General features: G+C 35.9%; 1 pseudogene; it reads left to right on the plus strand.

The window, feature by feature from the left end:
• Positions 1-23,934, plus strand: part of LOC123649090 — a 168,982-nt pseudogene that overhangs the window by 86,936 nt on the left and 58,112 nt on the right.

The following is a 23,934-nucleotide window of genomic DNA, read 5'->3' on the forward strand; positions in this document are numbered from 1 at the left end:
ACGTCTATTGATGATTATTTCCTGAATCAATTTTTACTGTGGTGGTTGCCAAAAGGTGATATTCTAAGCCAATGAAGTCGTCTATTATCTATGTGCCTGCAAAGACATTTACATTGCTTTAAAGACATTTTAATTTCTTTAATAGCTCCAGGAAGAGACTTAGAAGATAATACTGGGAATTCATTGATTTGCTTGAGGATGTATTTGTCAGCAAGGGAGATGGCACATTTAAATGGGATGATTAACGATAATTTTTTTTTTTTTTTGAGGCAAAGTCTTACTCTGTCACCCAGGCTAGAGTGCCGTGGCGTCAGCCTAGCTCATAGCAACCTCAAACTCCTGGGCTCAAGCAATCCTTCTGCCTCAGCCTCCCGAGTAGCTGTGACTACAGGCATGCACCACCATGCCCAGCTAATTTTTTCTATATATATTTTTAGTTGTCCAGATCATCTCTTTCTATTTTTAGTAGAGACAGGGTCTCGCTCTTGCTCAGGCTGCTCTCGAACTCCTGAGCTCAAACAATCTGCCCGCCTCAGCCTCCCAGAGTGCTAGGATTACAGGCATGAGCCACTGTGCCCAGCCAATTAAGGATAATTTAATGAAGGAACCATTTACAAAGGTGTGGGCTGGGCTAAGGAAACCAGCAAGGGATGACATACCTCAGGACTAGCAATAGCAGGAAGCTCTTACCAGCTTAGATCTGAAGGAGGTGGGTATTGGAACCCAGAAAGAAATGTTGTTGCTTTAGATGCAGCTGTGGTCATAGGGGAGGGATGCCAATCAGGTGATCTGGACTTTGGTAAAGTGACACACCACTGCCAACCTGCAGCCTGGCAAGGGTTAGCAGGGGGATAAAAACTCAGGTTTCATTCTCCTTCCACATGTAGACATTCCTTTCCCTAGGCCAAATCCAAGTGGAAGTCGGAGAGAGCCTGTGCAGGGCACAGAGCAGGATGGAGAATAAAATGTAAATATGGAGGGGAAAATGGAAAATCTCTTGTACACTCTCCATTCATTTTGTCAAAAATATTTCACCTTACAACAAATTTAAATCCCCCCTGTGGCATATTTCCCTTCAAGAAAAATATACTAAGTCATGGTCGAAGACACACAGCTTCTGTTCTTCATGCTGAATTTTTCAACTGTATTTTAGCCTTTCCTTCCTGTTTCTATAAATATTTTAATCTTTTCCTGTATGAGACACACATAATGCTGGACTCTTAAGTTTTCTAAAACCATTTCTTGAAGTAGTCATTTTTAAGAAAAGTTTTCAGTATCAAAAATTTGATGACATTTCATATCATAAAATGATACCTAGCCGTGAATTTGCTAGGGATTACTTTTTCTATTATTTTTTCAAAAGGCACAAGTATTAAATTGAGGTGTGGGTTATTTTTACAGAGACTGAGAGATGCTGTGGTTTTTCAGAATGATAGGTGAAATATAAACAGGTGTACACTGAATAATGCATTTGTTTAGATGCGTTTAAAAAGGTAATTACCTTCGAGGGTTTGTTGTCGTTCTGACTTGTTGAAAACAATTCATGAATACATTACTCCCATTTTAAGAGTATATTCACATAATACAAACAGAAAATAATACCTAATAATGAATTTTTAGGTGGAAATCATCTTAGATGGATATTCTAAAATTTAGGCTATGGAAATGATAATTTACTTGAACATGTAAAGGGAAAACACACTATGGCATTCTTGTATATAAACTGTCTATGAATATAGACAGTGGGTACAGATACTGTTCTAATTCATTAGATTGCTTTGTAACCAATACATAGCAGTAACAAGAAAGAACCTCATTTCACCTTTTCATCCCTGTGTAAATTCGTTTCCATTTTTCTCCTTAGTCCTTGAGGAATTACTAACAGCAGTAATTGTTTTTCTTCCTTGCTCTTTGAGAATGTGTCTCTGTTTTCTTTTAAACTTTGATGCAGAAATCACTGCTTCTGTGAAGTTGGGGACACTAGCTATAAATATAATTTGACAAAATGCTGAACTGAAAATTAACTAGAAAATAACAGATGAAGTATTTGTATTAAGTTTAAATTTGGTGAGAATAGAAAATGCAATGATGGATTTTGTGTATCTCAAATAGCTCACTCATCTTAAGTCCATGGCGGCGTCTACATATTTGCATTATATATGATGAATTCATAAGTTTGGGGTACAAAAAAGTTCTTTAAAAACACCTTTAATAGGTATTAATATTTCCTCTGTCTAAAGGACATAAAGGAATCCACCATCATCTCAAAGCTCAATAAAACTATTACACGCAAAATGCTCCAAATAATTTTTATAAGATAAAGAAATGGTATACTGTAGTCTGAGAAAAGCAAATGATATGGTCATGATAGAAATTAGCTATATTTAAATATTGTAGTAGGCTCTTAAAGTGATGGGTTAAGGTATATTCTCTATTGAACCCATCATTAATCAATCAATCAACCAACCAGAAATTAACCATTGGGCTTGTCTCTTGAGCATAACACCATCCCTAACCCTGGAATTATGTCATATGTTGATAATTTGGTGTATATTACAATGCATAGAAGAAATGTTAACTAAAAATATATGGTTTTATGAGAATAAAATATTTACTACATTATCATAATCAATAATTATGGTATTTTAAATAAATATTATTTATGGTAAAACTATTTAAGAAATATTATTGTGCAATAATAATTTAAAAGTATTAATCTAAGAATCAATGATATGTGGTTTTAAATCCTGGTTTTAACCTTTACCACCTGTCGGAACTTGGATTATTCTAATTGTCTGGGTGTCTTTTCTCATCTGAAACACTTATCTCATACAGTTTTTGTGAGAATTAAATGAAATAATACCTCTAGAAGGCCTGAAACTAAGTAGAAATGCAATTAATTTTCCTTTAATCTTTTTTACCTTCCTTTTGCTTTCTCTAAATTCAGAACCACGGAAAGTATAAAAGCAAATTTAGATTTAAAAGGCTATTAAAAAGAGACAGCTGTTATGAAAATGTGAGAACTAGAAGAGAGATCTAACAGAAAACATTTATATTTACAAGTTTATTTAATGAATACTTGTTTAATATTCACTATGTGCCAGAAACTGATCTAAGCATTTTATAAATATTAATTCATTTAATCTACATAACAACTATAAGGTAGGTACAATTATTATTCCCCATTTTGTAGGTGAAAAAACTGAATCACAGAGAGGTTAAATATTAATAATTTGCCCACATTCACACAGCTAAAAAGTACCATATTTTAAAAGAGCAAAAACAAAAAAAACAGACATTATGCACGTACTTATGTGATGATGATGATGGTGATAATGATGGCTAATATTTACATTTGACGGAATATGTGCCATGTACTTTCTGAGCAACATACAAGTTGACGAGATAGGTATGGTTATTCTTCTGTCTTCCAGATGAGGCGTATGAACCACAGAAATGTTAAGCGACTATATTGCCTAGATTAGAAGGGTTAAGGAGTGTATCTTTATAGAAATACTGTCTTGTTTCAGTACCATAAACATTTGAACATGTGGGGTCCTGCTTTGGTTCATGCCTTAGCCATGTTTATGGTATCCACTTGATGATCACTTTTCCATCACAAAAACCAGTTGGTCTGCAATGCTAACATGTTTTTGGCCTCCTGAAAACCTCTGTTGGCCACTGGTAGAGACAATAAGCTGTATTTGTACCTGACAGGATACTGTTGCTATAGCAACCTGCTACTCTGTGGAGCCCCTGCCATTCTCTTCATATAGTGCCCAGAGCTCCATTTTCAACTTAACTAAGCTTGTCTGGGGCTGTGACACAGATCGGTCATTTTACAATTTTACTTGTCTAATAATAAGTTCCATTCAACCCCTAATATGCTTCCTCAATCTGTTTCTTCTCTTCCCCACACAATCTGTTCCTTCTATTTGTCTCATTACTGGACCCCTTGCCTTCAAATCTCTTCCCTTGCCCTCTAATGCATGCTCCTACTACTACCAGCATTATCACTCCAAAATACAGCTTGGGATTTTCCCAGTATCTCCCTATTTTTAAATGCCTACCATAAGACGATGTCCAAATTTCTTGATATGACAAAGTAGCCATTAAGGGTACAGAGAGGTGATGAGTTAGTAATGAACAAGGATGCATAGTATATTAAGGTTGGACTGCTACTTGATTTATTTGACATTATAGATATCACTAAGCCAAAAGAAGCTAAAATGATGCTCTTGAAATAAATTATTTAGGGTGGTAAATAACAAATAACCATAAGTTTAACTGTAAATTATATTCCTGCTTTATCCCTTCCTCAGAAGTTTGTATAAAGTGGTTACTTTTGTAAATATTTGTCTTGAGGGGAAAATATACTGTCAAACTTCAAGGCTTAATTTTTCAGGAAAATAACTGTGATTAAACAATACAATATAAACTACGAGTTGATAATAAATAAATTTTTAATAGTCAGATAAATAATTTAAGCAATTTGTGTATTTCAAATATCATTCCAGTTAGAAATTGTAATTAGGTAGTCGGGAGGAGTTTTCATATCTTTGGAAAGTGCTTCTACAACTTCATACAACCCACACTCCAACTCTGGCTGTGAAATTGTTGCTCAGTTTGAATTCTCCATCCTGAGAACAAGTCATTATGATAAAATGGGAAAAAAAAATAAAAAGGAACCTGCACCCCATCATGTTCTTAGCAAAACCACACAGCATAAACTCAGGCTACAGAGTTCCAAATAGTCCAAGCTATTTTAGAACAACAGTGTCTATTTTTCATTTTGAATTACTGCAATTTCAGTAGCAGCTGTTGCACTGAAAATTATAATGGTCAACATTTAATCAACACAATTTTTTTTCCCCTTCATCAATCAATCGTTTGCTTCAGTTACCATAAAAATCTCAAACTTTCGCTGGTAGTTGGTAACTTTAAAAGCTTCATTATAATCTGGCCCGACCTACTGATCTCCCATTATTTCCCAGTACTTCCTAACATGCAATCTGGGCTCTGTTTCAGCAGTTTCCTAACACACCAGCCTCTCTCCTCCTCCCGTCACTTCGCACTTCTAGAAAACCATCTGTTTTTTCCCCTACTCTGTACAAACACTGTCTTTTTTGATATCAAAAGCTAGTCTCACCTACTGAAGAAAGTTATCTTTGCTTATGCTAATTTAGCTTTATATGATTTCCTTATCTCTAGACTTCTGTAAACCTCTTGATTTTATCCCTCAATTGAACATTACTGGTCTTGCCTCCCGGATTTGATTGCAGATTTAGTGAAGCAAGAATCATATCTCATGTTCTTCCTGTTCCTTTACAGGATATAATAGTGTCTGTACACAAGAAAAATCTTGCTATTTCATTGTGTGTTAATGAAGCAATATTCATTTATCTTTTTTCTGAGATTCTGTAACATCTTGTCTTAGCATTTTACTCTCATGGTCTAGACCTCATACAAAGGTATTTGTATATGCCTCAGGCTTCTGTAAGCAACTTGAGTTTATTCAGTCATGATCACACCTAGTACGTATTGGCAGTGTGCTATGCACTAGAGTAAACAACATGAGTAAATTTCTGCCATCAAAGAGCTCACAGTCTTGAAGTGACCTTCTGGGGATGGAAGACTGGCACTGAGGCGTGATAGGGGCTGCAGCAGTCACATGGAGAGATTCACTGACCTTGTCCAGCATGGAGAAGGCATAATGGTCTAGCTGGGCATTAAAATAGGAGCAAGTCTTCACTAGTGGAAGAGACAGTCTGGGGAAGGATATTTAAGTAGCAGTAGTAGCTCATGGAAACTCACAGATACAGGAAACAAAGCACCATGTATTTACAGAACAGCAAGCAACTGGATGAGAGGGAGGGTGAAGGAGAAAAGAGAAAGTTGAATAGGTGGGTTAGAATCAGAATACTGACCAGTGATGAAGATATTCTGATCCAGGCATTCCCCAGTTTGGCTATGTATTATTGCTTGGAAAACTAAAAATTATATATAGACCTAGGATCACAACTCAGACTTGGCGGCCAGAATCATCAAGGGTGGAGCAAAGAGTAAATGGTACAATAACATCAGAACAGTTTTCAAGACATTCATTGGCACGGCCCTCTTCCTGCTTCTTAATAGTTTGGCATTGAACAATTTTAATTTCCAATACCTCTACCCCATGCCCTTCTTAAAATGACATCTTTATGCATATATTTATACATCTGTATAATGTAAAATATATGATGGCATATTTTTGAGCACTTGATACATGCAGGGCACTTTACAAATATTACCTGATTTTATATATCATCCTATAATCATACCCATGATACAAATGATTAACTGAACCCTGAGAGGTTAGTTAACTTGCCCAGGTTCACAAGGCTGCTAAGAAGTGGAGCTAGGATTTGAACCCCACCAATGGGGTGATTCAATGGCCCTACCTCTAAATCACTGTTATATGTAACTATCCTGCCAAGTGCAGAGTAGGCTTTGTTACCGTGTTGGGCTGTGGACAAACTTTCCAAGTTATAACCTCCTAAGCCTCTTTGGTAGAGGCTTACCTAAGCCTGAGGATGTAATCTGAAATAATACAATAGAGAAAAGAACAGAAAATAAAGACACACATAAAGTTGTTTTTTCCTCTATGCTTAGATAAGCAGCTTCTTTCTTTGTGCTAAGTCTGACATGAAGCTGAATGCAAATCAAGAATCTCCTTTCTCAAAGTGGAAGACTCAAGACACTAGACCAGGGCTCTCCAAGTAAGTACTGGGAGTGATGCAGAATTCAGCTTCAGGACTTTCTGAGCAAGTTTTAATATTTCTTAATAAAATATTTGCTGATTCAACTTGTATGGGAACACTTCATGTTTGAGAAACTTTCTGTATCACCCTGTCTTCTACTTACACCTAAGAAAGTTTTCTCCGTGTTAATAGCAAAGAGGTGTGAGTTTACAGAATAGCCAGATATAGCAATTCCTAAAAACAAATATATACCTGTCATACTTTTGTTTCTAAAACTTCTCTTTTCTCCACTGTTTTTTATTTTCTGATTTGACTATCAAATATTATACATTACACATAGTACTTTAATTTGTTGACGTTGGTGAGAAAATTTAAAACTTATTATTTGTGAAACAGAGGATTTGATCCAGAAAGAAGGATGAGTCCACATTTTTTCCTTGGTTGTTTACTTAAAAAATAATGCATTAAATGGTTATAAATAAACTGATAAAGAAGAACATTCTATTAAATGAATATTTTTTAAAATGTTTTAGAATTATGGCTTAGGTATGTAAATGGATGAGGGAAAACAAATTTTCTTTGAAAAATTCTAAAATTAGCATTCTGACATGCTGTTTTAGATAAGTTACTGAAAGAAAAATGAATTATAATAATATTTTTCACAAATTATTAAAATAAAATTATGATAGTAGAAAAGAAAATTTCACCCCTAGCTTACAGTTAATATTTTTATATTAAAGTTTACCTTCATATGGCCAATATATATGAAAAACTGCAATAAAATACTCAATATAGTTAACAAATAAGTGAGAGAAAACAGTGGCAATTGTATTCATAAAAGTATTAGTCTTTAATTTATAGAATTAATAATTTAGCAAAGTTGACAACACATTTATTTTATTTATATTTTCCTTTTTATTTATTATTTTAAAATATGATTATTTTGGGAAACAGTTGGGTATATGAGTGGTTTTTATAAACATTCAGTCTGTGAATTTGAATATCTAAAAAGATAGAAGACATAGATCAACAGAAGAAGTTTCTAATTTGATAAACTTTAAATGAAACAAGGTTTTAAAAATATGTAAAAGGAAAGTGTGTGTGTGTGTGTATGTATATGCTATGATTAAATGTCTTTAGAGCATACTCTCATGCTTTAAAGCATATCTGTAAATTAATCTAAATGGTTCAAATCAAAATCACTTATTATCAAAGTGCAGATTAGGAGTTGTTCTTACCAATGAATAACTATTATTAAAACTGGAAGAATCATCAGAAATCCATTATTTCCTATGATTAATATTGCCCATTATTCTCAGCTCACTCAGCATTTTTCAGTATAGTTTCTCGTCTTCCACAGTAATAAGGTGTTTAGCTGGGCACACGAGGATCCAGAATGAAGACTTCATTTCCTGGCCTCCCTTGCAGAAAGGCGTGGCTTTGTGATTGAAATCTGGCTCATGGGATGTGAATAGAAATATATTGCAGCTTCCCCTTTCTTTTTACACTGTTCATTTTATCCACTGCTTAGAACCTGGATGGGATACTGAAACGGTACCTCCTACTATGAGTGGGAAGGCCATAATCCACTAGGATTCACGGTATAGAAAGCTGGAAAAAGCCTGGATCTCTGAGGCATTTTTTGAACAGTGCTATCACATCACCTTGGATAGCTTGCCTATAAGACATTTTTTAATGTGAGAGAAATAAACTTCTATATTTTGAATCCACTGTTCTTTGTTTTTTTTTTCTTTTTTTACTTGAAGCAGAACTTAATTCTAATAAAAAAAAATTACGAGCTAAAAAATCAGTAGACCCAAGGTATTTTATTGTATCAAGAAAAATATAAAATATGGCCAGGTGCAGTGGCTCATGCCTGTAATCCTAGCACTATGGAAGGCCAAGGTGGGAGGATTGCTTGAGCCCAGGAGTTCAAGACCAGCCTGATCAAGAGCAAGATCCCGTCTCTACTGAAAATAGAAAAATTAGCTGGGCATGTGGTGTGTACCTGTAGTCCCAGCTACTCGGTAGACTGAGGCAGGAGGATGGCTTAAGCCCAGGAATTTGAGGTTACAGTGAACTATGATGATGCCACTGCACTCTAGCCCAGGCCATAGAGTGAGACCCTGTCTCAAAAAAAGAAAAAGAAAAAGAAAAGTATGTATATAAAAAAATTTAACACTGTGATTATTAACATCAAACATAAATAGATAAACTAACAAAAGTATATGTAGGATGACAAAATAAGCTTACCCAGCAATTTCAAAAATCACTTTAATCTTTAATTTTTTATTGTGAACCATGCCATACATAGAATAAATTACACCTAACTCACATGTAAAATTTAAAGAATTATGATAAAATGAGCACCTAGATGTCCACCACTGAATTGATAAATAGAGTAAGCATTACCGGTATCGTTAGAGCCCTCTGCATGCTTCTTCCTCATGTATCCCGCTTCCTCTTCCTCTGTTTATACCCCAGAGGTAACTGCTTCCCTGACTTTGTGTTAATCAGTCAATTGTGTTTTCTGCAATGCCTGGTTCTCCCCAAATAAGGCCAGAAAAGATTACTTAGGTTTGCTGTTTTTAGCACGACATAAATGAACTCATACCAGTCCTTTCGTTTTAATACTGAAAGAGAGAAAACACATAATTGACTAATTAATTCAAACTTGATATTTCCATGACATATTTTGGCACCATGGAGCTACCAAGAATGTTCCCCAAGAATAGATGAGTCTTAAGATCTTTCCAGTTTTAATATTTTTCAAATAATAGTTATTGATTGGTATGAACAACTCCTAATCTGCACTTTGATAATAATAAGTGATTTTGATTTGAACCATTTAGATTAATTTACAGATATGCTTTAAAGCATGAGAGTATGCTCTAAAGACATTTAATCATAGCATATATATACACACACACACATTTTCCTTTTTCAGAATTGAAGGCAAGGACGAATAATTATAAGTGTGTTTATCTTTAAATACAGAAATATTACTTTATCCATCATTATGAAAGTACTAGTTTAGCATATTTATTATTTCAGCTAAAAGATGTTACAAAATAAAATTATTGCTATTTGTTTTGTCTTAATCTTCCAAGATAATAACATTGGCTCCTGCCATTATTTTTTCTAACTTTTCCCCCTCTTTGTACCTTTTTAAGTTGCCTAACTAAAGAAGTGTAACACTAGTTTTGTAAATCAAATTATCACTGAGATTTCTTTTGTGTACAATGCTACAAATATGCACATGTATAAATTTCTAATTAATGTCAGGTCATAATCATTTCAGTTTCAACAAATTAAGAATGACAACTGACTGGGAAGCAACTTGTTTTTATTAAAACTGGCATATTTGGCTTTAGAGTAAGCCTCTCTTTGGCAATTTATTTTGTAATGTTAATAATTACCATTATTTTTTACTATGGGATATTTAAGTTTCACGTTTAACATTTGGTACTGTTATGTCAATAACTGACTCATGGAGTAAAATCCAAACCCTCAATGTGTTTGCAATCGCATGGAGGACAAGTAAGCAAATTAAATGAATATAAGGCCTAAATAGATGGGCACATGAATCATATAGAATTTATTTATAAGAATAGTGATGAACCAGAGTACCTCATTCTGTACTGATGCCGAATTAGAGTTTGTTTGACTTATTATGGTAATTACTAGAATATCTTTTTTCCTTTTATTTTTTAAACAGAGTATCAACTAGTTTGTTTATATTAATGAGGTATATGCTTGGGGTAAGAAAATATGCACAAAACATGCTCTACGTATAGTTAACATTGAGGGCCAAAACACTGTGATCATCAGAGACTACAGTATACCCATTGCTCATCCTCGAAATCTTGGTCTGACATTACTCGAGAATCACTGAAATGGGTACAGGTTACAAACCAATCAGTTTGGGTTATTATAACCAGTCCTCAGCCACAGACAATCAGATGCCCTCTTTCTATTAATATCTAGATTTCTGGTATTCTAAAGGCCTAAAAGCTGCTGTGAAGCAATCTCAGTCCTCCCCACACTCTAATGAAAATAGGTTTATCACAGAAATATTCTGTGATGCACGGTAAGAGCAAGAACTCTCGTATCACACGCCCTGGGTTTGACCCTGGCTCTCACTCACCACAAGCTGTGCGGTCTTCATACATTTGTTTCAGTTTTTTGTGCCTCAGTCTCCTCATCAGCAAAGTGGGAAAAATAGTAATATCTAACAGTGTTGCTATGAGGATTAAATGAGATAACACCTTCTAAGTCCTGAGAAAAACACCCAGTACTTTATGAGCACTAAGATAGTCAATTTTGTTTTCATCTCAAGTGATACTTATGATTTATAGATAGACAGATGAGCCCAGAAATATTTTACTTAAGATATCAGAGGAAATCATGAGCAGACACTGGTACAAACAGTAGGTGCCCCAGACTCCTTGGTCTTAATAATGGGCCCCTTCTCTATCTTATTTCTGAGAACAAAATTTTAAATTTCTCACAGTACCAGGAATTATTTAAAATTAAGCTTTTTAATTTAAAAATTAAGATGTATAATATTTTGCTTACTTAGTACCAGAGACACTTTATAAACATTTTGGCCCTAATAATTTTTCAGAATGCTATGTCTGAGACATTGGTAGGCCTATGTCTTTGCCATCTCTGCAGCCACGTGATCAGCCTGTCTTACAACTAGCAGGTGCTCAAAGGTGTTGGTTGAATGCGTAATTTCTTAGTTTTGGTCTCTCTGCTTGGCAAGATGAGCCATTATCTGAAACCATTTCTCATTTACTCCTCCCATTGTCCCTCAGATGCTTAGGTCAACCAGTATGTATGTACAAAGTGGCCATGAATTTTACATTTCTTATTCTCATCTATACCAAAATTCTGGATTTCTCCAGGAACATCATGTAATTTCAGCTTATTCTATAAAATAAGTGCAAAAAAGAATACCTTGTCATTAAGATAAACAGCAGAATTTAATGACATTAAAATGTTGCTTTGGAGACCACGTTCATTATCCTGTGTGGCCAATAGAGTGTGCTGGTGCACTACACAACAGAAGCAATTTCGGGCAGGGGTACCATATCGGATTTATTTCAACTATTTGTGAAGAATGAGACTATATTCCTTAATGAACAGGACAAAACACATAATCAGTATATTTAACGCCATATAAAACATGAATGTGTGTAATGTGAATATTTAAAATAAGAAAATGGAAATGATAATTGAGTTTTCCTTTTTATATGGGCTACTGATTCAACATCCTACCTCAGATGTAACATTATAAATCTTCTAGTTTATATGTTCTAAAACTGTATACTCTTGCTTAATTATATTTAATATTTTAAACTTTCCATATAAAAATATGTGCTTGTATTTTGCATAGATTATAGCATCATAAACTATATTTCTTTTAATTTTATCCCAACAATAATAAAAGCCTCCCCAGGGATATGATTGTAAGTATATATTCAACACATTTAATCCAGTATTTATTTGTCAAAATTAGAATGCAGTGACATACAAAATTGTGATCGGCCAGCAAAGGAAAAAAAAAGACAAAAATAATACTAAAAATACCAGAAATGATTAATATCCATTCACCTTTTATTTTTTATGGACCAGCTCAGCATTTAGACAAATTAACTCTCCAGTTACAGTTTAGGAACAAGTATCTTTGTGATTTTAGTTTTCTGGTAGCGTGTGTGTGTGTGTGTGTGTGTGTGTGTGTGTGTGTGTGTATGTGTGTGTGTGTCCTGTGGGAAATTGGCCAAGAGCATGGATAAATGACAGTACATGTTTAGGCTACTTAGAGGACTTGATAATCTGACAGTGTACCAGCATTTGTGATTCTGCCCAATACGGCAGGAATTTTCAATTCAGATGCAGTAGACATTTGTCATTCTTTTTAGCTGCTCAGTATCTGAATTCTCTGCCCATATTGGGATAATATTATCAGATCTTATGAGTCTTGGAAAGAGCAGAATCAACCTCATATTATAGAAACTGAAAAGGCCAGACACTCATTTTGCACTCTTCTTTGCATCTAGGCAGTGAAACTCTGACAGTCACAAGCACCTGTCCCACGGATGTCACTGGGAGCCTACTGGGTCCAGAGAAACACAAAGTCATGAGTCTGTGTTATACAGCGGTAGTTCTCAGAGCAGCAGAACCCACAGTGCAAACTGAAATACTTAGGGCTCGGTGGGGAAGTCAGTTTCCTCATCAGATCATTTCTGTGTATGATTTGGGCTGTCATTCCCAGCTATGTAATATGAAGCATGGTTCTTCAGGCCTCCTGTCGATTCTGTAAAATGCCTATTATTTTTTTCAACTCACATTAATCAAAGCCAAGTTCTGTTGCTATTCAAAACACATAATGGCAATATACTTGTCATTTTGAAGTTCTTCTTCTTAGCAAAAGGAATTTATGGCTCTTTCTCTGCATTATTGTAGGACATAGATTTTTGACGGATTGTGCAAATCAAAGGAAAACATCTCAAACACTCAGGTTGGTCAGAAGAGATACAGCTTTGAGCAGCCAGCCAGCAATGCATTGTCATGTGATTAAAACAGGTGACAGTTGGATTGAATTAGAGAATGAAAAGCTCTATGGTTGACTCTTAAAGTGAACTTTGAGCAAGTCCGTGCAGAGCCTGAGGAAAGACCATGAACTAACAGTAAGCAGAGGTAATGTGGGACAAGATAAACACAAAGTGTTCAGCAGAAATAAATATGTAAGAAAAAAAGAAATATAAACTAACAAACATATTTTTGCCACCTATTCTTTGATGAGGAAATTTAAAAGTTTATATCAAAATTCCACAAAATTATATATAATTTTACTGAATGTATTTTAAGTGGAAAAGGTAGATAGCTCTCATTAGTTTATATTGATCCTATTAACTAATCTCCAAGACAGTGTTTTCTAAAAACAAATGAAAGACCAAATAAAAGGAAGGAAAGAAAGGAATGGAAAGGAAAGAAGGAAGGAAGGGAGAGGGAAAGAAAGAAAGAAAGAGAGAGAGGGAAAGAAAAAGAAAGAAATAAAAGAAAGAAAAAGAAAAAGGAAGACAGGAAAGAAAGAAAGAAAGAAAGAAAGAAAGAAAGAAAGAAAGAAAGAAAGAAAGAAAGAAAGAAAGAAGGAAGGAAGGAAGGAAGGAAGGAAGGAAGGAAGGAAGGAAGGAAGGAAGGAAGGAAGGAAGGAAGGAAGGAAGGAAGGAAGGAAGGAAAGAAAGAAAGAAAACAAAGAAGGAAAGAAAAACTACCATTCTCATGCTGTGTGGATTTTTCAGGAACGAATGGAAGCCCCCGAGGATGCTCCCCTTTCTTCGGCAAGGGCATCCAGCTTCTTGTACACAGTACTTGCCATGAGAGTGGCAGGAGTGTGGCTTTTCTCTTGAGTTTTCCTTCCTCCTGTGCAATGCAAAGCACTCTGATTGGCTCACCCAGAAGCAGGTTCAAGGTGCTTCCTTATATTCCTAACTGCACAATACTTCTGTCTGGGATTTCTGTTCATTAACTCTGATTTCAAAATAGATATCCTTCTAGCTTCCCTAAAATCCTGCTTCCCTGTTGCCAAGAAATCAGACCTAACTTCCAGAGAGGTGTTCCGGCTCATGTTGCTCACTGATTCACTAACTGCAGAGACTGGGTTGGTATTATTCAAGTAAATGGTGAAATTCTTTGGCCATGGGTCCTATCACAGTTATTTGTAAACATTAAATATCTACCTAGGTTTTTCTCATCCTGCATTCAGTTCTCCTGTGTTTGAGCACAAAGGGATCTGTGCAGTGGGGATACTCAGGAGACAAAATGAACAGTGGTTGCTGCACAATTAGAAAGAATGAATAAGGTTGGGAAATCTTGCATGATTCTAATTTAGACAACACAACATTCCCTAAGATGAACAATACAGGAAAAAAAAGAGCAGGCATGTTGGGGAAAATGATCCCTTCGTTTTTGGATATTTTGGGTTTGAGGTGGCTATGAGGTGCCAAGATGATGATACCAGGTATGTGGATGTGAAATAGTTTTTGGTGGAAAGAATACAGATTTCCAGGTCTGACAAACTGGCATTCAGATCTTGGATCTACCACTTTATAGCTGGAGGACCCTGAATGCATAACTTAAATAGGAGAGTTGATTCTCTCACGAAGAGTGGGAATAACATCACTTCCAAGCAAGTATCCACTTTTTGCTTATCTCTGCTAAGTTCATCCCCTGGTGGCTGAAGACCAGGCACATAGATAGTAAGTCTTACTTTTCCTGTAAGAGATAGCAGGACCCTTTGTGGCCTGTCAGTGTTCGCCAGCCTCGGGAAGTTTGCAAGTTCCTGCCCTGGAAAAATCAAGAAATGGGATACAATGCTACTTCCTTAAGAGTATCCTATAAATGGAGCTTCTTACTTACTGTGAACCAATTTCATTTTGCTCTGGCCCTCCTGTTCCCTCTGATAGCAGGGGGGAAACTTCAAATAAGCCAGTGAAATGTAACAGTGCTCCTGGATCTAAAATTGCCTCCTTATAGGTAACTACTAAGTCAATTAGAAGAATTTAAAGCTTAAGCCTCCTTTATAGCTTTCTCGTTTTCTGCAAAACATTCTTGCCTTCCCATCCAACTTCCTAAGAGGGCATCTGAGTGCAGAGGAACATGGTACCCTCTTCCAAGAGGGGCCTGGGAAGAAGGTAAGGGTTCAGGAACTTCTGTGTTCCTTGCTAGCTCTACTACAGCAGACGGTATGCAATTGGTCACGTCTGGAAATCGGAATGAGCAGTGCATGCAAAGTCTCACTTAGCCACCCCACTGCGTAGCATCCACTGCTGAATTCTGTTTGCTACTCTTTGCCTTAGGTATGAATTCTGAGCTACGAGGCTCCCCTGTCCAGACCCCTGACTTCCGGGGTCCATGGATGCTCTTACCACCTTTACTACTCTCCAGGACACAGAAGGCCTTCTGCGTGCCATCCAGAGCTTCTGGGAGGGGGTGTGTGTGCTGGGGCACAGCCTCAAGCCCATCTATCTAGTCTTTCTATCACTCAGTCTTTGTGGCCACACATAATAGGCTAAAAACACGAAGAAATTAGAACACAAGCCCACATGTTCCTGGATTCTCCTTCAGTTTGTTTGGTCTCCACTTTCTCTCTCTCTCTCTCTCTTTCATCATCCTTTTCCCCACATTCCCATCCTCCGTTCTCTCCACCTTTGCCCAAGTTTAAGGACGGAGCAACTAGATTCTTTTCTTCTCATGGACTCAGGTAGCATCTTCACAATGGGAATCAATCTCCCTCCTTCTCTCCAATCTCCCTCCTTCTCTCCAAAGAGGAAAACTTCTCCCTCGTTTGCATTTCCTTCTGTCTTGAACTTTCCTTACATCATATCATCCTTTTTACTCATTCTATAGGCTTTTTTATTCCAGAAGCTTATTTATCCCAACTTCCTCTAGGAAAATAAGTTTCATGGCTTTGCCTTAATGGTGGAAAGACTGAGGGAAATAAAATTTTAAAAGGATTTCAAAGAGAAAGATGACACCAGAGGATCTTTAAAAAAATGTTCCCATTAAATTAGATATAGTATGCACAGGCTGTAGATGTAGGAGAGAGATTGCAAAGATGTTTCATACTGCAGGCATGATTATGATTGACTTTCTAACATCTGTGTTGAGAAGTCTTTGGACACATCCAAGCTTGGAACAAATGGTCACAATTGATTAGCAGTGTCCACCGTGGGAGTGAGTCGGGGCGGGTTATGGCACAGGCTGTACATAACTGTCATCACTGATACAGTGAGAAGATCATGGAATTTGGAGTCACATAGATTTGGTTTACATTCTAACTCTTCAGCTCATTTTCTGTTAAAGGCTTTTATCTTCTTATAAATTAATTACATTTGAAATATGTTTGTATCCCTTTTCCTTTTATGTTTTATGTACAGAAACTCTAGAAGACTTTTAAATTGTTATATCTTGGCCTTTTGTATCTAGCAGCTTCAGATGAGATACATTTCTTTTTAAAAACAAAACATTTTGATATCTGAATTCAAAGGTATTTCATCTAGTATCCATTTTGAGGTCAATTTTGCTGGCAAGCTGTTCCTATTTCATAGGAAATTATTGAATTTCGCTTCCAATAAAATTCAGCCTATAGTAACAAAAGAAAAAGAGACATTTTGTGTGCCTACGGTAAAAATTTGTTTCCTGGAAAAATATCTTATTAGGACAAAATTTGAAATAAAAGAACCAATTCCTGCGTCCAAATGGTATAGGATTTATTTTTCTCTCTAGACACATTTTTGTTGTTTACTTATGTTATTTCTTTACTTTATGTATATTATTATTTATGTTAAATAATATGTAAGTTGTATGTATAAAATGAAGATGGGAAGCACCGGCTACAGCTTCTTCACATTCCCCTGAGATTACTACCTGGGATGGGGATTTTACTATGCATAACCAAAACAGAGGTTCTGTTTGTTTTTACTAATTAAACTATGTCTGTAGCCACAGCCTTCAATCCAAAGGAAGGTCAAAATATGCAAAACTGGTTTGATTATTTTTGCCAAGAGGAGGACATAAATGATGAGCTGGAGGAGGCAGGGAATAGACCAGGTTCCCACGGGATTAACCATTTATTGCTCTTAGCATCCCTAATTGTGCTGCTGGGACGAGGGAAATAAGGAAGGAGAAGGAGATGAGGCAGAGAGAAGTGGCACCCAGGGACACTATGACATCTCACGATAGGACAGTAGGATACTTGGGTTCCTGGAAAGATGTGTGGTACAGAAAGTGTCTGTGGTTTGTGGTGTCATGTCAGCACACAGAGAAGGCTCTCACATGTAGAACATCAGGGGCTCCCAAAAGAACCAATATTCGGGTGCCGGCACCGCAAAAGTGCTAACAGCATGGACCTGCAAAGGAAGAAGAGGCTCTGACCTCTGCAGGAGAGGCCCACACATTTGCCACCAGCAGGAAGGAGGTCATCTCTTAGGAAGACTCATCTTCCTTCCACCCCCAGGAACCTTTGCCTTTGTGGGCTTTGTCCTCCATGAAAAAATATTAAAAATTATATTTGATGACCCCATTGATATGCAGGTAAATATAATCCATGCTGGATTCATGATTGCATATTCATTATTATTACATTGGTTTTACTTCCGATTTTAAAATAAATTAAAATGAAAACATGTTGTGGGCCCCTAAAGGTAACTGTGTGGGCCCTTGGCCTTGTGCCTGCTCTGTGTAATGGTTAAGGTGGCCCTGCCACCCAGGTAGATAATGGATATCTGGGATCAGAAAGAAGGACGAGGGAAATACCTTTTAAAGAAGAAATGGCTGAGATACAGATTATGAATTGGACATTTGCTAAGATTTTAATAACTGATTAAACTACAAAATAACAGAAATGGATTAAGAAAATGAGAATATGGCGAAAATATTTTAGATAGATTTGGGATTCAGAGTCAAAGGTGGGACATAGAATTGTGAAAATGATTTTCACGTTTGTACATATCCAAGTGATTAGTATTAAATAGTATTTAAGGTAAAATAAGTATATTTATGTTTATGCTTATACATCTCTTTAATATATAACTGAAGGCATTTAAGTTATTTTAGCTTTGGTTCCTATTATTTACTATAGAGAAATTTAAATAACATTTTTGGAAATTTTAGAGGATTTTAATAACTGAGTTTCAACTGTATTTGTTAATATGACTGAAGTCCAATCAAATTCATCCAAAATATTTAGTCAAGTTTATTCTAGATAATGTTCTATATTACCTATAATAAAACTATGGGTGATATTGTTATTCATTGGGCAGAATTTTATAAGGTAAAGAAATTTTACAACCAAATGCTTGAGTCAGGTTTAGTATCAACTTGCCTATTAGATAATTTATACCAAGATCTCCCATTTTTTGACCTTTGGCAAAAGATATAGTACATACATTACAACAAGGAAAGAGAACAAATTATGTTTACAAAATCCTAAGAGAGTTCTTTTAGTGAGAATTATTATTGCTGGTTGTTCAATATTTCTATGAAGAAATAGAGAAGGTATCTCAAATGAGACAACAAATTAGCATGAAATGTTTTATCAGTCAGCTTTTTCTCTATTAAAAATGACTTCCAAACTTAGTGGCTTAAAAATAACAATTTGTTTTAGCTCATATTTTGGAGGGTTCAGTTCAGCTGGGTAATTACTGTAGCCTGGGACTTTGTAGCCCGTTCTGATCTTGCCACCCTTATTCGTGTTTCTGCAATCAGCTGATGGGTCTCCTAGAACCAATGAGTCTATGATTAGCAGGGAAGGCTGGGAAAATTGGAATCACTCTCTATAGGATCTCTCATCCTCAAGCAGGCCAGCTGGGCTTATTCACATGGCAGTGCAGTTCTGAAAGAGCATGGACACATTCAAAGCCTTTTGTGTCCTAGGATTGGAGCTTGCACACATTGCCTCTTCTGCACTCTATTAGCCAAAGCAAGGCACAAGGTGATCCCTTGTTCAGATTCAGTGGGAGAAGAATTACATTCCACCTCTTGATGGGAGGAGCTACAAAGTCACTTTGCAAAGAGGCATGAGTACAGAGAAGGGAATAATGAGCAATCTACCACAGACGTTAGCATTAGATTTGCCCAAATGGTATGGGTAAGATATTCATCAGCTGTTATCATTAGACTTGCCTTCCTTCACCCCAGAGGAGGAGATTAAAGAGTCAATATACCTTCATCTTTTGAAGTAGCTGAGTGACAGTGCACACAGGACTAGCCAGGGGGCTCATGGGCCACCAGGGCCATTTCTTTGTCTCAGCAACCTTTGCCAGGTCAGCCTGGAAAGATGACTAGAATGTTTGAAACAACTCCATATTTAGCAAAATTCTGAGTGCAAGAAAGGTAGTATCTGAACTGTATTTAACATTGCCATTAACAAGGAATGAAAGAATTAAAAAACAAAACAGCAGTGCAAAAAATAACAAAGCCCACTGACAGAGAGCTCTAGTATTTAAAGTTTTGAAATTTCTCTTTCATCATATTTAAAAGAACCAGAGGAATGTATAGCCTTCATGAAGTTACAGGGAGAGCGCTGAGATCCTCGTTTGACTAATGAGGCAGCCTCTGCTGACACTGGAAGACAGAGAGAGGGAAGCATTTCCCCTAAGTCAATAGATATTTTCAAGGAGAATTCAGAATGAATCAGTGTTCAGATGTTTGGGTCAAGAGGAACTCTACATTTTTGGCTTAGATAAAAACATTTTAACACAGCCAAAAATGTTTTGCATTTAATTTCTAAAACTACAGCCGGCTTCCCATGTCACCACAGACCTAGTTGCTCCACATCCTTGTCCCATCATATGTGCACAGCGATACCCAGGCACACTAAGCCATGTGGACATGTAGCCTCTACTCTTTGAAGTCATATTGTTAATTTCTCCAGAATTAAGCCTCTTTAATCACTTTTCTCCTCTGAGTTGTTGAGCGGCTTTTTATTACGGTGATTGTAAGCCCCTTTAGTATTTATTCAGTAAAACGGTCTTTCAAGTTTAAAAAATAGCTTTGATTTTTCAAATCATATAGAGAAAAGGATAACTGAAGAGGAAGTTGGTGAAATTTACCAGAAGTTTCAACAGTCTTCATTACAGGTATTTTTAATACTCAGTTGAACAAATTATGTTTTAAAAATAGCTCATGTAATTAAATATTGAGATGGAAAAGCATCAAGCAGCTTTTGACTACATGCATATTTCTATGACATTAAAGTTTAAAAAAGAAAGGTTCAGGTCTAAATAAATCTCCTGTTTTATGTGTTTGGCAAAAAATGCTCACATTTTCTGATTTGGCTGAGGCATCACAGAAATCCCTCTTTTTGAGCCGATTGTACTCAGCTGATGTTGCCATTGCCTGTAACAGTGTGCTCAGAGATCCCAGCATCTCACAGCTGGGCTACAGGACACGACGGTACTCCTGGCTCTGGCCCTCTGCCTATTTCATTCATTTATTCAAAATATTTGTTCAGTTTTAGCAATTAGGTTATTAAATATGAAATGTCTGATTTCCTTAAGGACTAAGTTTGACAGTTGATATCTCTGACATTTCACTTTGACACCTCTTCTTTCATTTTTATTGTGAAGGTACATCCTCATTCTCTCAAATGCATGGTTTGGCTTGTGATTATCTGTCTTTTTTTTTTTTTTTTTTTTTTTTTAGTTTTTATGTGATCTGGAGGACTGTCTTCATTGCATTGTTTATCTAGGAATATGCCCATACATTATTTTCCTTTAAAGGCTCATTACCTGAACATAGCAATTTCTTAAGGAAGAAGAGATGCAAAGGAAAGAACAGTAGAAAAAAATGGTTTAAGAATTTAAAAATGGGCTTTCTGGGTTTTCATACAATAAAATGAGTATGTCCCTATAAACAATTTTTATGAAACCATGGAGAAGTCAAAAAAATTTGTGTTAATTTTCAAATGTGAGTTCCGTCATGGAACCCATGCAGTGCAGACAGCTCGAAATACCAATGAAGTGTTTGGGAAGGTTATGGCTAATGAACACACAGCACGTTGGTGGTTTGAGAAATTCCATTCTGGTAACTTTAATCTTGAAAATGATCCATGTGGACGACCTGAGACCAAGGTGGATAATGATGAGCTGAAAGCTGTAGTGGAAGTGAATCCATCTCAACCTATGAGTGAATTAGCAGGCCCCGAGGCCCCGAGGCCCCAAGGAGGGGGCCAGCTGGTCCCTTGGTGGTCAATGGTGTCAGTAGCAGCAGAAGTGACCATGACTGGGCAGAGGAGATGCTCCACTTGGAGGCAGCACCAGGCCCTGCAGTGAGAGACCAGCTCACCCTTTGTCCCTGGCCCTGTCATTGTAGTATCTGTGCAAACATTAATTCTCCAGCCAGAGTGCTGAGACAGGAACTGCCAGCAATCAAGGAGTAAACGTTAATGAAATATTCAAAATGAATGTGTGCACATGGACATTGCAATGAAACATATTGGGGAGTTATTAGAACTCTTCAGGAATTTAGAATCTCTGGTTTTGGAAAGTGCTGCAACATTGCAAAATAAATATCCACAAGCTTAAAAATAGAAATTCAATCTAAAGATCACCATATTCAATGGGAAATAAAATATTTTTGATAAAACTTCAAAGAACAAATAATGAACTAGGAAGACAATTTTAGAATTCACTTTTTCCTATAACTGAAAAGACAGTAATAAAATACACAAACAGATGTTTTGCAAATCATAAAGCCATTTTTATGACTTATACACATGACCTCCACAAGTTATAGGAAATGCCAGAGAAACATTAAAATACCATTGTATAAATCCATATTTTAAAATAAATTAAAAATGCATTTGTGAATTATAAATTTACATTTAAAAATAAATTACACAAAAATATTAATTTTATGAAGTTCATTATTTTTTAGAAAAAAATTGTCTCATGAGAATCTTCAACTCTAGTTGCACTAAAATATATATTTTGTAATATTTTATAAGAAATCGACCCAAATGTTTTTATAGCATAAAAAATACTTTTTAACAGCTTCAACGGCAGTTATATCAGCAGAAAAACCCTTCTCAAAATCAAAAATTATCAACAAATTATTTGAGATCTTATATCTTCCAAAGCCATTGATGTCACCTTCAATTATTTCATTGAAAACCAAATATTTTATATTAAAATTATATATAAAATCATATGTATTATATATATTATAAATTACATAATTAAATTAATTTCATATAATTATGACACCAAATATTTTTTTTTTTTGCAATTTTGAAGTCTGTGTTCTTATTCATCTATCCCTGTTACCCCCCTTCATCTTACATTTTGTAAGTAATAAGATTTTAAAGGAGCAAGCTTTATATCTTCATATCTTTAATGGTACTGTTTTCCTGCCTTTTGAAAAAGGGGCTCACATTTTCATTTTTCACATCATTTATCTGCACTGGGCTTTGCAAATTTTGTGACTGACCTTGCTTGTGCCTCATGCATCTAATCAGTTTCCAAATTATAGTTTTAAAACATCTACCTCCAAAATCTTTCTCCATCTCTTTCCCTTCCTCTCTGTTTTTACTGCATTGATAATTGCTCCAGATAAGCTAGTATTAACTATTACACAGATGAATGTAATAATTGCCTAAGTATTTCCCTAGCTTCCAATCTTCTGCTCACATTTGTTACACTTATTCTAAATCATATCCCTGATTAACTCATTTCCCTGGCCAAACGTAGTATTTTCCTTTGCCTACTGAATAAGTCAGAACCCTTTGCCTAATTAGCTAAGATCTGCTAATGATCTGATTTCATTTGGCCTTAGAAACTCTTTCTCCTACTATTTCTCTTTAGGAAATCCAGGATCCAGCCAATCTTAGCTATTCTCATTCTTCAAACTCACCAATCTTTTTTCACTTCCAATTTCTACCGCTGAGCTTTACATGTTATATATATTCAAAAGTCAAGGGAATAAATGCATCAATGAATAAATAATCAGAGTCATGCTTTAGGAAGAAAATGCTATGAAGACCTGAAGACAGTCTTTTTCACTATGCTTAAATTACCTCCAAAAAAACTAAGGGAAATTAGCCCAACTTTAAAACAAGAGTTCACTAAGCACAGACCATGCAGTCTTTTTAATGGGCAATTATGACGAAAGGTAATAAGATCACAGCTTAATGGGCTGAAACGCTTTTACTGAGTGATTAGGTTCAGCTTTTTATTATATATTTCAAGCCTAATATCTTCTGCTTTGCAGTCCCAAATGTAGACAAGGATAACATGCATTTAAATATACCAACTAAAACACTTGTTAACCAAGCTATAATCACTTCTATCTAGTATTTTCTGGTATTGCTTCTATGCTATAAGTTCCCAAATCTTTATCGTCAATCTTGGTTGTCCTGCTAGAGTCTGGTCTGTGGTTTTCAGCTGCCTTTTCTCTCTACTCTCAATTGCCTCACATCTATGAGAGTAATAAAGAAAATGTCTTGTGAGAAGTTAAAGAAGAGATCTGATATGATCAAGAGCTCTTTCTGGAGAAACGATGTTTGGTCTGAGACCTAAAGAGTGAGTAAGATTTTAACAAGACAGGTGAAAGGGAAGAAAAAGGAGCTAGCAACTCAGATTTGTCACAGTCTGGAGTATGGACAGTGGTCCGAATTTTTAGATGG

Source organism: Lemur catta, chromosome 13 (genome assembly GCF_020740605.2).
Source record: "Lemur catta isolate mLemCat1 chromosome 13, mLemCat1.pri, whole genome shotgun sequence".
NCBI classification, from domain to species: Eukaryota; Metazoa; Chordata; class Mammalia; order Primates; family Lemuridae; genus Lemur; species Lemur catta.